We start from the raw sequence: 12,974 nt of genomic DNA, 5'->3' as shown, positions 1-12,974 counted from the left end.
CGATGAAGACCGACCATTACACTTCTATTTATAAACATCAACATTATTTTTCCATTGATAAACCTTTGAGCAAAATATTTTCTCTAAATGTATGGTCCTGCACATCTGTTGAAGCTGCATGTAGCGACTTCTCATGCAATTATTATAATTGCTCCATCTGTCTTTGCAAATATCTCTCTGTTTGATAAAACCGACATATCCACAAGGTCAACGTACCAGAATGTATATTCAATACGAGACATATATTCACTATTTTCCGATCATATTCTAGGGTCAAAGTCATAGAAAAATTGTGTGCCACATTCAAACATCTGTATGTTCCAGTACGAGTACAGAACATGAAGCACAAACAAGCCCAGGTCTCCTGCCCAGAACTTGATGGCTTCATGTAGACTTATGAGCCTTTTGAGTTTGGTTCGGGAAACTTACCTCTGGTTGAACAATTCCTGGAAACATGAGGAAACTAGACTACTTGGAGAACTGAAAAAAAATCCTCAAAATGTGATTTGCTCTGATTTCACAACAAACCTTGTACTCTAACGATCCGTTGACATAAATCATTGAGCTTCACAAAATGACCGCAGACCGGTAAACTTTTATGGATCAGCTTTTGGTTAAATGCTTGTTTACACAGTCAGAGCAAAGTAAACTGTGCACTAAGCAAACTTTGCTAGATCGCTCAGTGTGAATAGGCTGCCATTGTTCTGGGCAGTGCAAGTCTCGTTTACCCAGGACGATACACCACCAAGAACGATGATCTTTGGTGCTGCCCAAAAAAATAATTTTTCCAGATGAATGAGCATTTTTCTTTTTCATCAGGTGATCGACAGCCTGTTTACGCGGCATGACAATTGTTAAATGAATGTTTTTAACAACTCCCATTCACGATTATCTTGCAGTGTAAATGCCATTTTGGGCTACTGAAAATTTTCAGTTTCACTTGAATTGCACTACAACATGGTTTTTTCTTCCTGCTTTTGATTCATTAAATATTTGGAGGAGGTTCTCTTACACTAACACTTCAACTGATAGATTCCTACTAAATGACAAAAATAGCCATAATCGTCTATCATCGTTCTTATCCTAAGACAAATGTCTTTAATACATTTTCTTTGATGGCTTTTATGAGATCCAATCTCATATTTGACACAAAATATACACCTTCTCTATGAAGCCATGCCACAGATCTCCAATGTTGTCTTTAAACAAAAGTGACATCTAACTCAATTTTGGTAAGTGACTGTGGTGATCAAAGAGACCCAAGGAGATATAGAAGGTATCTAAGGAGAAATATTCTGCTTTAGAGGCTGCAATTGACAACTCAACCACTGGTTGGCCATTCTAGGTGACCGACAGTGAAGATCCAGGAAAGAGTGTATATATCTTCCAGAAAGTTATGGTGCAGCAGCTTAGGTATTGAGCTGTTTTGTTTATGATAGTTCCGAGCTGGGTTTTACTGAAGTGATGATGAGGATTTAGTAATGGGCCTCATCACTCCCACTCCTGCTCCAGTATGGGTGGTACTGGAAGCTGAGCCAGCTCAGCTGAGAGAGGTCTTCTCATTACTGACACAGAAAAGGCTGAAGGAAAAGCTTCAGAATGTCACAGCCTTTGGACTGACATGATGTTTTCCTGAGGAGGAAATGCACAGTGATTACAGGGAACTGTCAGCAGTTTTGGCTGATATAAGATACGGCCACTGCCTTTCAGGGCTAATCTACATCATTTTATGATGCTGTAGTTAAGCCCCTGGTCCGACCTGAAAGATAAGAAAAATAAGTGTCATTATACTCACCCGGGGGGCAGTCTGGTGCAGTCCGGTCCGATGGATGTCGCAGGTCCAGGTCCGGCACCTCTTATCTTCTTGTGATGCTGCCCTTCTGTTGCTTCATCGCTCCCCAGCATTGTGTTCCTGCGCAGTCATACTTATCTGCCCTGTTGGGGGCAGTCCAAAGTACTGCAGTGCGCAGGCGCTGGAAAGGACAGAGAGGCCCAGCGCCTGCACCCTGCAGTACATTACTCTGCCCTCAACAGGGCAGATAAGTACGCCTGTGCTGGATTGTGATTCCGAGGAGCGATGAAGCAACAGGAAGGCTGCATTGCAAGAAGATGGGAGGTGCTGGACCTGTGACACCCATAGGACCAGACTGCATACAACCCACCCCATGGTTGAGTATAATAAGACTTATCTTTCCTGTCTTTCAGGTCGGTGTGGGGGCTTATCTAAAGCATTATAGAATTCTGTAGATAAGCCCTGAAAGGCAGTGGCCGTATCTTATATTGGCCAAAAGTACTGACAGGTTTGTTTTAATTGTGTTAAATGCCAAGTTGCTGGAAAACCGAGCCCTCATACATCGTTACCAGCATGAGTCAGTGGTATGGTATGTTTGTTAGTGCCTAGGAGGGCAAGTCTTTTTTGGTTTTGGTTTCTTTACTGTTTGCTGCCATTTTGGCTGAAAATAAAGCCCCATGGACTGTGTCTGCCACCATGCCCTACAACGCCCTAGTGCATTACAACATATATAGACACGTTAATCAAAATTCATCAAGACTGGCATTTTGCATACCAGTCTTGATGACCAATTCAGGACAATTAGCCCAGCAGAAAGGTAAGAAAGGACAGATACATGCTGTATTTCAAAATTTTATGAAAATCCAATGTTATTACTCATTAGAAATGACCAAATATATTTGAGACAAAGGGAATTCACCTCAATTTAAAAAAAAATCTAATTCAATAGAATCAGAATTTCTTGTGATTCCCTTGGAGTAAATCCAGCAACACGGTGACTGGCCATTTAAATGGTCAGGAAAGGAAGGAGTAAGAAATGGTAAGTAAATGAATAAAAAAAAAACCTTTCCAGTAGATTCACTTTACATGAAATGTATTTGATGTGTAGTTTTTTGTTTTTGTTTGTAACAAGACAGGATTAAAACTGCTTAGATATCTTAAATAAAGGTGATGGTTATAGAATTGATTACTGACCTAAGATTCCGGCTCAATCAATGATCTAAAAGTAGAATTTAAGAGATCAATGACTTTAAGAAGCAGTTGTGGATATTATCGATGCAAAGTGAGCCTTAGAACTTTCATCCTTTTATCTAATTGAAGGCAACGACCTTGACGATGATCACGGCTGTGATTATAAAATTGGTTGAGAGTGGAAGCGCTGCGGACATTACTCGGACTGACTTATTAAGATTACACATAATGTAACATCACTTAGTCCCAGTCCTGACCATGAACTATGAGATTCAAAGACCCAATATGCTCATTTCAAGCTTTCTTGGCATTGAAATAAACTCATTAGATTTAAATAAAAATTACAGTGTGAAATCAACAGAGTATTTTTATGATATCAACACCAAAAATATTATGTATATGTTATATATAAAGTCACAATATATTTTATCGGTATCCAGTCATACACAAAATATAATGGAAAAGTTTTAGAAATGTTTTTAAAAATTGCCTTCAGCCATGGCCACCAGAGTAATGTTGGATTAAGTTATTGTTGTCTTTCATGAAATTCAAAGTAACACTACATTATTATGACTTTAAGTTTTCCACTAAAATTATGTCTATGACCTATCAATATATCCGGACGCTTGGACCGAACATCAAAGATCCCCACCAATCTGCTGTTACGAGCTCCGTCGACAGTCAGATGTAAACAATGTTCACCTCTAAACCACCCCTCATCACCCAATTTAGTGGCCGCTCCCATGTACTGCATATTAGGTGATATTCAAAAGAATAGGAGCTCATTGGCAATACCCATGAGCACCGCTAAAGAGTTTGCAAGGCTTTGGTGTTCCGCTCTGGGAACTGCTTGAATTTTATTATTATTTTTTTATTATTATTATTATTATTATTATTATTATTTATTTATATAGCGCCATTGATTCCATGGTGCTGTACATAAGAAGGGGTTACAAACAAGTTACAGATATCACTTACAGTAAACAAACTAACAATGACAGACTGATACAGAGGGGCGAGGACCAAGCCCTTGTGGGCTTACATTCTACAGGATTATGGGGAAGGAGACAATAGGTTGAGGGTTGCTGCAGCTCCGGCGCTGGTGAGGCGGTAGCTTCAGTAGTGATGAGGAGGCAGCGGGGTCGCTGTAGGCTTTCCTGAAGAGATGGGTTTTCAGGTTCCGTCTGAAGGATCAGAATGTGGTTAATAGTCGGACGTGTTGGGGCAAAGAATTCCATAGGATGAGGGATATTCATGAGAAGTCTTGGAGGTGATTGGATGAGGAGCGAATAAGTGTGGAGGAGAGATGGAGGTCTTGGGAGGACCGGAGATTATGTGGGGGAAGATATCGGGAGATTAGTTCAGAGATATATGAAGGAGACAGGTTATGGATGGCTTTGTAGGTCAGTATTAGTAATTTGAACTGGATACGCTGAGGGAATGGGAGCCAGTGAAGAGATTTGCAGAGGGGGAAGCAGAGAAGTAGCGATGAGAGAGATGAATTAGTCGGGCAGCAGAGTTAAGGATGGACTGGAGAGGTGCAAGGGTGTTAGCAGGGAGGCCGCAGAAAAGGATGTTGCAGTAGTCAAGGCGGGAGATGATGAGGGCATGCACAAGCATTTTAGTAGATTGACGGTTGAGGAAATGACAGATTCTGGAGATGTTTTTGAGCTGGAGGCGACAGGAGGTGGAAAGAGCTTGGATGTGCGGTTTGAAGGACAGGGCAGAGTCGAAGGTTACTCCGAGGCAGTGGACTTCCGGTATGGGGGAAAGCATGATGTCATTGATTGCAATAGATAGGTCAGGTAAGGAAGATCTATGGGATGGAGGAAAGATGATGAGTTCAGATTTGTCCATATTGAGTTTGAGGAAGCGAGAGGAGAAGAAGGAGGATATGGCTGATAGGCACTCTGGGATTCTGGACAGCAGAGCGGTGACGTCTTGGCCAGAGAGATAGATCTGAGTGTCATCAGTAGGGTTGAGCGAAATGGGTCGTTCATTTTCATAAGTCGCCGACTTTTGGCAAAGTCGGCGTCTCATGAAACCCGACCCGATCCCTGTGCGGGGTCGGCCATGCGGAACGCGATCTTGGCGCTAAAGTCGCATCTCGTATGACGCGTTTAGCGCCATTTTTTCAGCCAATGAATGAGCGTGGGCAGAGTGATGACATAGGTCTTAGGGGAGTGAACGCCTATCGTCATGTTATCGCTTGTGCGCAGTAGGGATTTGGAATGTGCAATACGAAATTTTCTGTGCTGAGACGGAGGGGGGAGAGAGAGAGAGAGAGAGAGAGAGAGAGAGAGAGAGAGAGAGAAAAAATCTTCATTGAGTTTCGTGTTTCGGCCGAAACCCGACTTTTCACGGTGGTCGGCCGATTTCACTCGACTCGACTTTTAAGACAGTCGGGTTTCACAAAACCCGACTCGACCCTAAAAAACTAAAGGTCGCTCAACCCTAGTCATCAGCATAGAGGTGGTACTGGAATCCATGGGACTTTATGAGTTGTCCCAAGCCAATGGTATAGATTGAGAAGAGTAGGGGTCCTAGAACAGAACCTTGGGGGACTCCAACAGAGAGAGGATGGGATGAGGAGGTAGTGTGGGAGTGGGAGACGCTGAATGTGCAGTTGGAAAAGGTACGAGGAGATCCAGGATAGGGCGAGATCTTTGATGCCAAATGAGGAGATGATCTGTAGTAGGAGGCAGTGGTCAACTGTGTCGAAAGCAGAGGACAGGTCTAGAAGGAGGAGTACAGAGTAGTGTTGAGCATTCCGATACCGCAAGTATCGGGTATCGGCCGATATTTGCAGTATCGAAATTCCGATACCGAGTTCCGATATTTTTGTGATATAGGAAATCGGAATCGGAAGTTCCAAGTGTATGGTTTCCAGGGTCTGGAGGAGAGGAGACTCTCCTTAAGGCCCTGGGATCCATATTAATGTAAAAAATAATAATAAAAATACAAAATATTGATATACTCACCCATTCGACGGCCCCTGGACCTTAGCGGTGTTAACCGGCAGCCTCCGTTCCTAAGAATGCAGTGTGTAGGGCCTGCGATGATGTCGCGGCTTGTGATTGGTCGCGTGAGCGGTCACATGAGCGGTCACGCGACCAATCACAAGCCGCGACGTCATCGAAGGTCCTTCACCTGCTCATTCTTAGGAACGGAGGCTGCCGGTTAACACCGCTAAGGTCCAGGGGCCGCCGGACGGGTGAGTATATCCATATTTTTTATTTTTATTGTTTATTTTACACATGAATATGGATCCCAGGGCCTGAAGGAGAGTTTCCTCTCCTTCAGACCCTGGGAACCATAAGGGATACCTTCCGATACTTGTGTTCCATTGACTTGCATTGGTATCGGGTATCGGTATCCGCGATATCCGATATTTTTCGGATATCGGCTGATACAATCCGATACCGATACTTTCAAGTATCGGAAGGTATCGCTCAACACTAGTACAGAGTATTTTCCATTAGCTTTGGCGGGAAGTAGGTCGTTAGTGATTTTGGTCAGGGCTGTCTCAGTTGAGTGGTGGAGGCGGAAACCAGATTGTAGATTGTCAAAGAGCAAGTTAGATGAGAGGTGGGAGGAAAGTTCAGAGTGGACGTGCTGCTCCAGGAGTTTGGAAACAAATGGGAGCAGTGATAGTGGGCAATAGCTGAACATAGCAGTTCGATTGAGGGTTGGCTTTTTAAGGATAGGCGTGATTGTGGCATGTTTGAAAGCAGAAGCAGAAGGGAAGGTGCCAGAAGATAGTGATAGGTTGAAGAGGTGGGTTAGGGATGGGATAAGTGTGGTGGTGAGGTTGGGGAGGAGGTGGGATGGGATGGAGTTGAGCGCACAGGTGGGGAGGTGCGATTTGGAGAGGAGACAATTAAGCCCCCCTTCGGTGATGTTGGATAGGGAGGTTATGGGGTTTGGGTATTGGTCTGGTATACAAAGGGGTTGTGGTGGTTGAACAATGAAGACTTGCCTTGTTTGGTCGATCTTATTTTTAAAGTGTGTGGCAAAGTCCTCAGCAGAGATAAGGGAGGTTGGAGGGGGCAGTGGGGGGTGGAGGAGGGAGTTGAAGGTTTTGAATAACTGTTTGGGGTTGTAGGATAGGGAAGATATGAGGGTTGGGAAGTAGGCCTGTTTAGCAGAGGTGAGTGCAGATTTAAAAGCGAGTGTTGCCTGTTTGAATGCAGTGAAGTCATCTTGCAGGTGTGTTTTTTTCCAACGCCGCTCCACAACCCTGGACACTTGCCAGAGCTTTTTAGTGGTGTTATTATGCCAGGGTTGTCTATTGATACATCACACTCTGCCATGGACGAGAGGGGCAACTGTGTCAATAGCTGATGCAAGAGTGGCATTGTAGAAAGCAGTGGCAGTGTCTGTGTTGTGGAGTGATGATATGCATGCCAGTGGTAGGATAGAGTCAGAGAGTGTGTGGGCATCTAGGTGCAAGGTTTCTGCGGGGTTGCGCATTTTGCTGGACATGGATGACTGGTGAGGAGGACAGGGATGAGAAGGTGAGCATGTGGTTGTCGGATAGAGGGAGAGGGGAGGTGGTGAAGTTAGATAGAGAGCAGAGACGGGTGAATACCAGGTCTAATGTATGTCCATCTGTGTGGGTGGCTGCGGAGGACCACTGAGTAATTCCAAAGGATGAGGTAAGGGACAGAGAAGTTTGGAGGCTGTTGACTGAAGAGTATCAATGGGGATGTTGAAGTTACCCATGATGATGGTAGGAAGGTCAGTAGAGAGAAAATGAATAAGCCAGGTGGAGAATTGGTCAATAAAGGCAGTGGCTGGGCCTGGAGGTCGGTATATGACGGCCACTTGGAGGTTGGAGGGAGAGTAGATGCGAACAGAGTGGACTTCAAAAGAGGGGAGGATAAGGGAGGGTAGAGGTGGGATTGGGTTAAAGGTGCAGTTAAAAGAAAGGAGAAGACACACTCCTCCACCATGTTTGTTGCTGGGTCGAGGGGAGTCGGTGAAGTGGAAGCCTCCGTAACACAGCGCAGCAGGGGAGGTGGTGACAGAAGGTGTTAGCCATGTTTCTGTGAGGCCAAGGAAGGCAAGATTGCGAGAGAGAAAAATGTTGTGAATCACGTGAAACTTATTGCACATTGAGTGGGCATTCCAGAGTGCTCCAGAGAGAGGGAGCAGGTGGCTGGGCGTCAGGGGCACGGGTTTTATGTTGGAAAGATTGCAGTAGATCATGTTAGATAGGGAGCAATAGGAGGGGGTAGGAGTGGGAGGTATGAGCTGTGGGGGTCCCGGGTTGGTAGATATTTCTCCAGCAGTGAGGAAAGGCAAAGAAAGGGAGAGCAGGTGGGATAAAGAGTGGCCAACTTGTTTTATATTTTCTTAGGACAGATTTGAGGTTCAGGAGCAGGTCAGCAGAGGACAGGTGGGGAGGGAAGAGGGAAGGGGGGATGATTATTAGGTTAGAGAGTGCTGGGGTTTGTGATAGGGAAGGAAAGAGAGGATTAGTGGAGCAAACACTGTAAGCATAGGTAAACATGGTGAAGGAGTAAAGGTACCTTCACACGAAACGATATCGCTAGCGATCCGTGACGTTGCAGCGTCCTGGCTAGCGATATCGTTTCGTTTGACACGCAGCAGCGATCAGGATCCTGCTGTGATGTCGCTGGTCGCTGAATAAAGTCCAGAACTTTATTTGGTCGTCCGATCGCCGTGTATCGTTGTGTTTGAAAGCAAAAGCAACGATACCAGCGATATTTTACACTGGTAACCAGGGTAAACATCGGGTTGCTAAGCGCAGGGCCGCGCTTAGTAACCCGATGTTTACCCTGGTTACCAGCGTAAAAGTAAAAAAAACAAACAGTACATGCTCACCTGCGCGTCCCCCAGCGTCTGCTTCCTGACACTGACTGAGCTCCGGCCCTAAAGTGAAAGTGAAAGCACAGCGGTGACGTCACCGCTCTGCTGTTAGGGCCGGAGCTCAGTCAGTGTCAGGAAGCAGACGCTGGGGGACGCGCAGGTGAGCATGTATTGTTTGTTTTTTTTACTTTTACGCTGGTAACCAGGGTAAACATCGGGTTACTAAGCGCGGCCCTGCGCTTAGCAACCCGATGTTTACCCTGGTTACCCGGGGACCTCGGCATGGTTGGTCGCTGGAGAGCGGTCTGTGTGACAGCTCCCCAGCGATCAAACAGCGACGCTGCAGCGATCGGCATCGTTGTCGCTATTGCTGCAGCGTCGCTTCGTGTGAAGGTACCTTAAGATGGGTTAATTGAAAAGCTATATCCAAGTAATAAGAAGTGCTTACTCAGCAGACATACCCAAAAGAGACAGATCATAGAGTGGGGTCCTGACTCCTGCCGTGACTAACTGCCATTGAAATAACTGCGGCATCTATATGCTCAGCTGCGCTATGCTTTGCTGAAGAAATGCGCGTGCCTGACCGCACACGCGTGCACCCCTAGAGATGCTACTAAATTTATAGGATTGAGTAAAGGATCAGGTGAGAGGGATTGTAGGTCCTTATTTGGGATAAATTAGCAATTGGCAAACACCCCAGGGGAGGTTACATGATCAAAGGCACTGAGCCTGGCTGCAACCATATGCTCTAACACCTTGAACATGATAATTTCTCCTGTGACCCTGGCATGGATGTACAGCAGTAAGTAATACAATGCAACAAATGAATTTAACAAACATTCAGCAGGTACATTAAAGGCAAGATTGCAGGATGGTAGACAGCAGATAACAGCGATAAAAGATGTTTGTACCATTAAGGCCATGTGCACACGTTAAGTATTTTTCGCGTTTTTTTCGCGTTTTTTCGCTATAAAAACGTGATAAAAACGCGAAAAAAATGCTTACATATGCCTCCCATTATTTTAAGTGTATTCCGCATTTTTTGTGCAAATGTAGCCTTTTTTTCCGTGAAAAAATCGCATCGCGGAAAAAAAAGCAACATGTTCATTAAAATGCGGAATTGCAGGGGATTCCGCACACCTAGGGGTCCATTGATCTGCTTACTTCCCGCACGGGGCTGTGCCCACGATGCGGGAAGTAAGCAGATTATGTGCGGTTGGTACCCAGGGTGGAGGAGAGGAGACTCTCCTCCACGCACTGGGCACCATATAAGTGGTCAAAAAATAAGAATTAAAATAAAAAATAGTCCTATACTCACCCTCGATGTCTTCCCGCCTCCACTGCATGCTGTCGCTTCGGTTCCTGTAGCTGATGTGCGGTGAAGGACCTTGCCGATGACGTCACTGTCCTGTGATTGGTCGTGAGCGGTCATGTGACCGCTCACGTGACCGTGACGTCACGGAAGGTCCTGCGCGCACAGACCAGCTATAGGAAGAGGAACGGACGCCGGTGAGGAGATGTCTGGGTGAGTATAACCTTTTTTTTTATTTTTTTATTATTTTTAAACATTCTATCTTTTACTATAGATGCTGCATAAGCTGCATCTATAGTAAAAAGTTGGTCACACTTGTCAAACAGTATGTTTGACAAGTGTGACCAACCTGTCAGTCAGTTTTCCAAGCGATGCTACAGATCGCTTGGAAAACTTTAGCATTCTGCAAGCTAATTACGCTTGCAGAATGCTAAAAAAACGCGAAAAAAAAGGAAAAAAAACGCAAAAAAAAAAATGCGGATTTCTTGCAGAAAATTTCCGGTTTTCTTCAGGAAATTTCTGCAAGAAATCCGCAACGTGTGCACATACCCTAAAGGGGAAGGTTGCAGGATGGTAGACAGCAGATAACAGCGATAAGAGATGTTTGTATCATTAAAGGGGAAGGTTGCAGGATGGTAGACAGCAGATAACAGCGATAAGAGATGTTTGTACCATTAAAGGGGAAGGTTGCAGGATGGTAGACAGCAGATAACAGCGATAAGAGATGTTTGTACCTGTATGAAGAGAGGAGATGGATGTTAATTCCTGGCCATTGAAATAACTGTGGCGTCTACACTCACCGGCCACTTTATTAGGTACACCATGCTAGTAACGGGTTGGACCCCCTTTTGCCTTCAGAACTGCCTCAATTCTTCGTGGCATAGATTCAACAAGGTGCTGGAAGCATTCCTCAGAGATTTTGGTCCATATTGACATGATGGCATCACACAGTTGCCGCAGATTTGTCGGCTGCACATCCGAAAGATGCTCCATACAAGGCAGGATGGATCCATGCTTTCATGTTGTTTACGCCAAATTCTGACCCTACCATCCGAATGTCGCAGCAGAAATCGAGACTCATCAGACCAAGCAACGTTTTTCCAATCTTCTACTGTCCAATTTCGATGAGCTTGTACAAATTGTAGCCTCAGTTTCCTGTTCTTAGCTGAAAGGAGTGGTACCCGGTGTGGTCTTCTGCTGCTGTAGCCTATCTGCCTCAAAGTTCGACGCACTGTGCGTTCAGAGATGCTCTTAGGCCTACCTTGGTTGTAACGGGTGGCGATTTGAGTCACTGTTGCCTTTCTATCAGCTCGAACCAGTCTGCCCATTCTCCTCTGACCTCTGGCATCAACAAGGCATTTCCGCCCACAGAACTGCCGCTCACTGGATTTTTTTTCTTTTTCGGACCATTCTCAGTAAACCCTAGAAATGGTTGTGCATGAAAATCCCAGTAGATCAGCAGTTTCTGAAATACTCAGACCAGCCCTTCTGGCACCAACAACCATGCCACGTTCAAAGGCACTCAAATCACCTTTCTTCCCCATACTGATGCTCGGTTTGAACTGCAGGAGATTGTCTTGACCATGTCTACATGCCTAAATGCACTGAGTTGCCGCCATGTGATTGGCTGATTAGAAATTAAGTGTTAACAAGAAGTTGGACAGGTGTACCTAATAAAGTGGCCAGTGAGTGTATATGCTTAGCTGTGCAATGCTTTGCTGCAGAAATGCGCATGCCTAACCCCACACGAGTGCACCCCTTAAGATGCTACTAAATTTATAGGACATCTGAATCTGGTAGCTGCCGAAGCTGGTAGCAGCTTATATTCAGTGGTGTTATATGTTGAACCCCAAAGATCTGACATTAATAAGTCCTCAATATTGTTGTAGTGTAAAACCCCTTTATGGATTTTGTACATGAAAATACAGAATTATAATGTATTCCGAGTGAAGGTAAGCCAACCATAGATGAGTCCACCCTTACTTCTGTTAAAATTAAATTTAAAACGAATCTGTCACCACATTTGAGCGATCTAACCCATTAATTTTAAAAAGGGCATACAGGTTATAGACTTCGGAAAAAGTCATCCCTGTATTCCTCATATCAAACGTCTTGCTATTGAGAAATTTGATTATATCCAATTATGTAAATGAGGTCTTCAAGGCTATTGGGAGGATGCTGCCTGGAAGATGACTCTGCCTCCGCACTTCATTATGTTAAATATCGCCTCTCACAGCATTACCCAGTGATAGCTAGAAGGTACCTTCATGAAGAATGGCAGATTGGATTGATGGTCATATCAAAGGGAGAACGTAAGGAGAACATTCGTGCATATAGGTTTAAAACCACACAGGAATGTTATTCTTATAATTCTTATTACTCCATTCAAATTTTTTTAATCCAAAAATTCGAAGGGAGGAAAAATTTTGACCTTCAAATTTGCCAGCTTTCACTGAATTTGTCCCCATAATTGGATTTTACATGCATCAATTTGTGGCAAATGACAAGTAGATCAATTGTCCTGAATAGACAGGTTTGGCACTCTGAGTTATCCTAGGACTATACCAACTATTTTTAAGCTCATTAGTTTACACACAGGCTTAGTAATGTGAAAGTGACCTCTATATACAGGGCTATGGGTAAATGAATGGCAACTGTTCTTCACATACCATCTGTATTGCGTATTCAGAATAATATAGCATTCTAAACCCTATAGCTAAGCTATGAGTTATCACATCCTCTCACTATCCAAAGTCACCACAAAATGGCTGCTGCATTCCCTGCCTCAGCTTTTATACAGGCTAAAACAGTCTCTCCTGAATGACTTTGCTGTATGATGTGATA

This window comes from Ranitomeya variabilis, chromosome 1 (genome assembly GCF_051348905.1).
Source record: "Ranitomeya variabilis isolate aRanVar5 chromosome 1, aRanVar5.hap1, whole genome shotgun sequence".
NCBI classification, from domain to species: Eukaryota; Metazoa; Chordata; class Amphibia; order Anura; family Dendrobatidae; genus Ranitomeya; species Ranitomeya variabilis.
Note: the sequence above shows the minus strand (reverse complement) of the source record.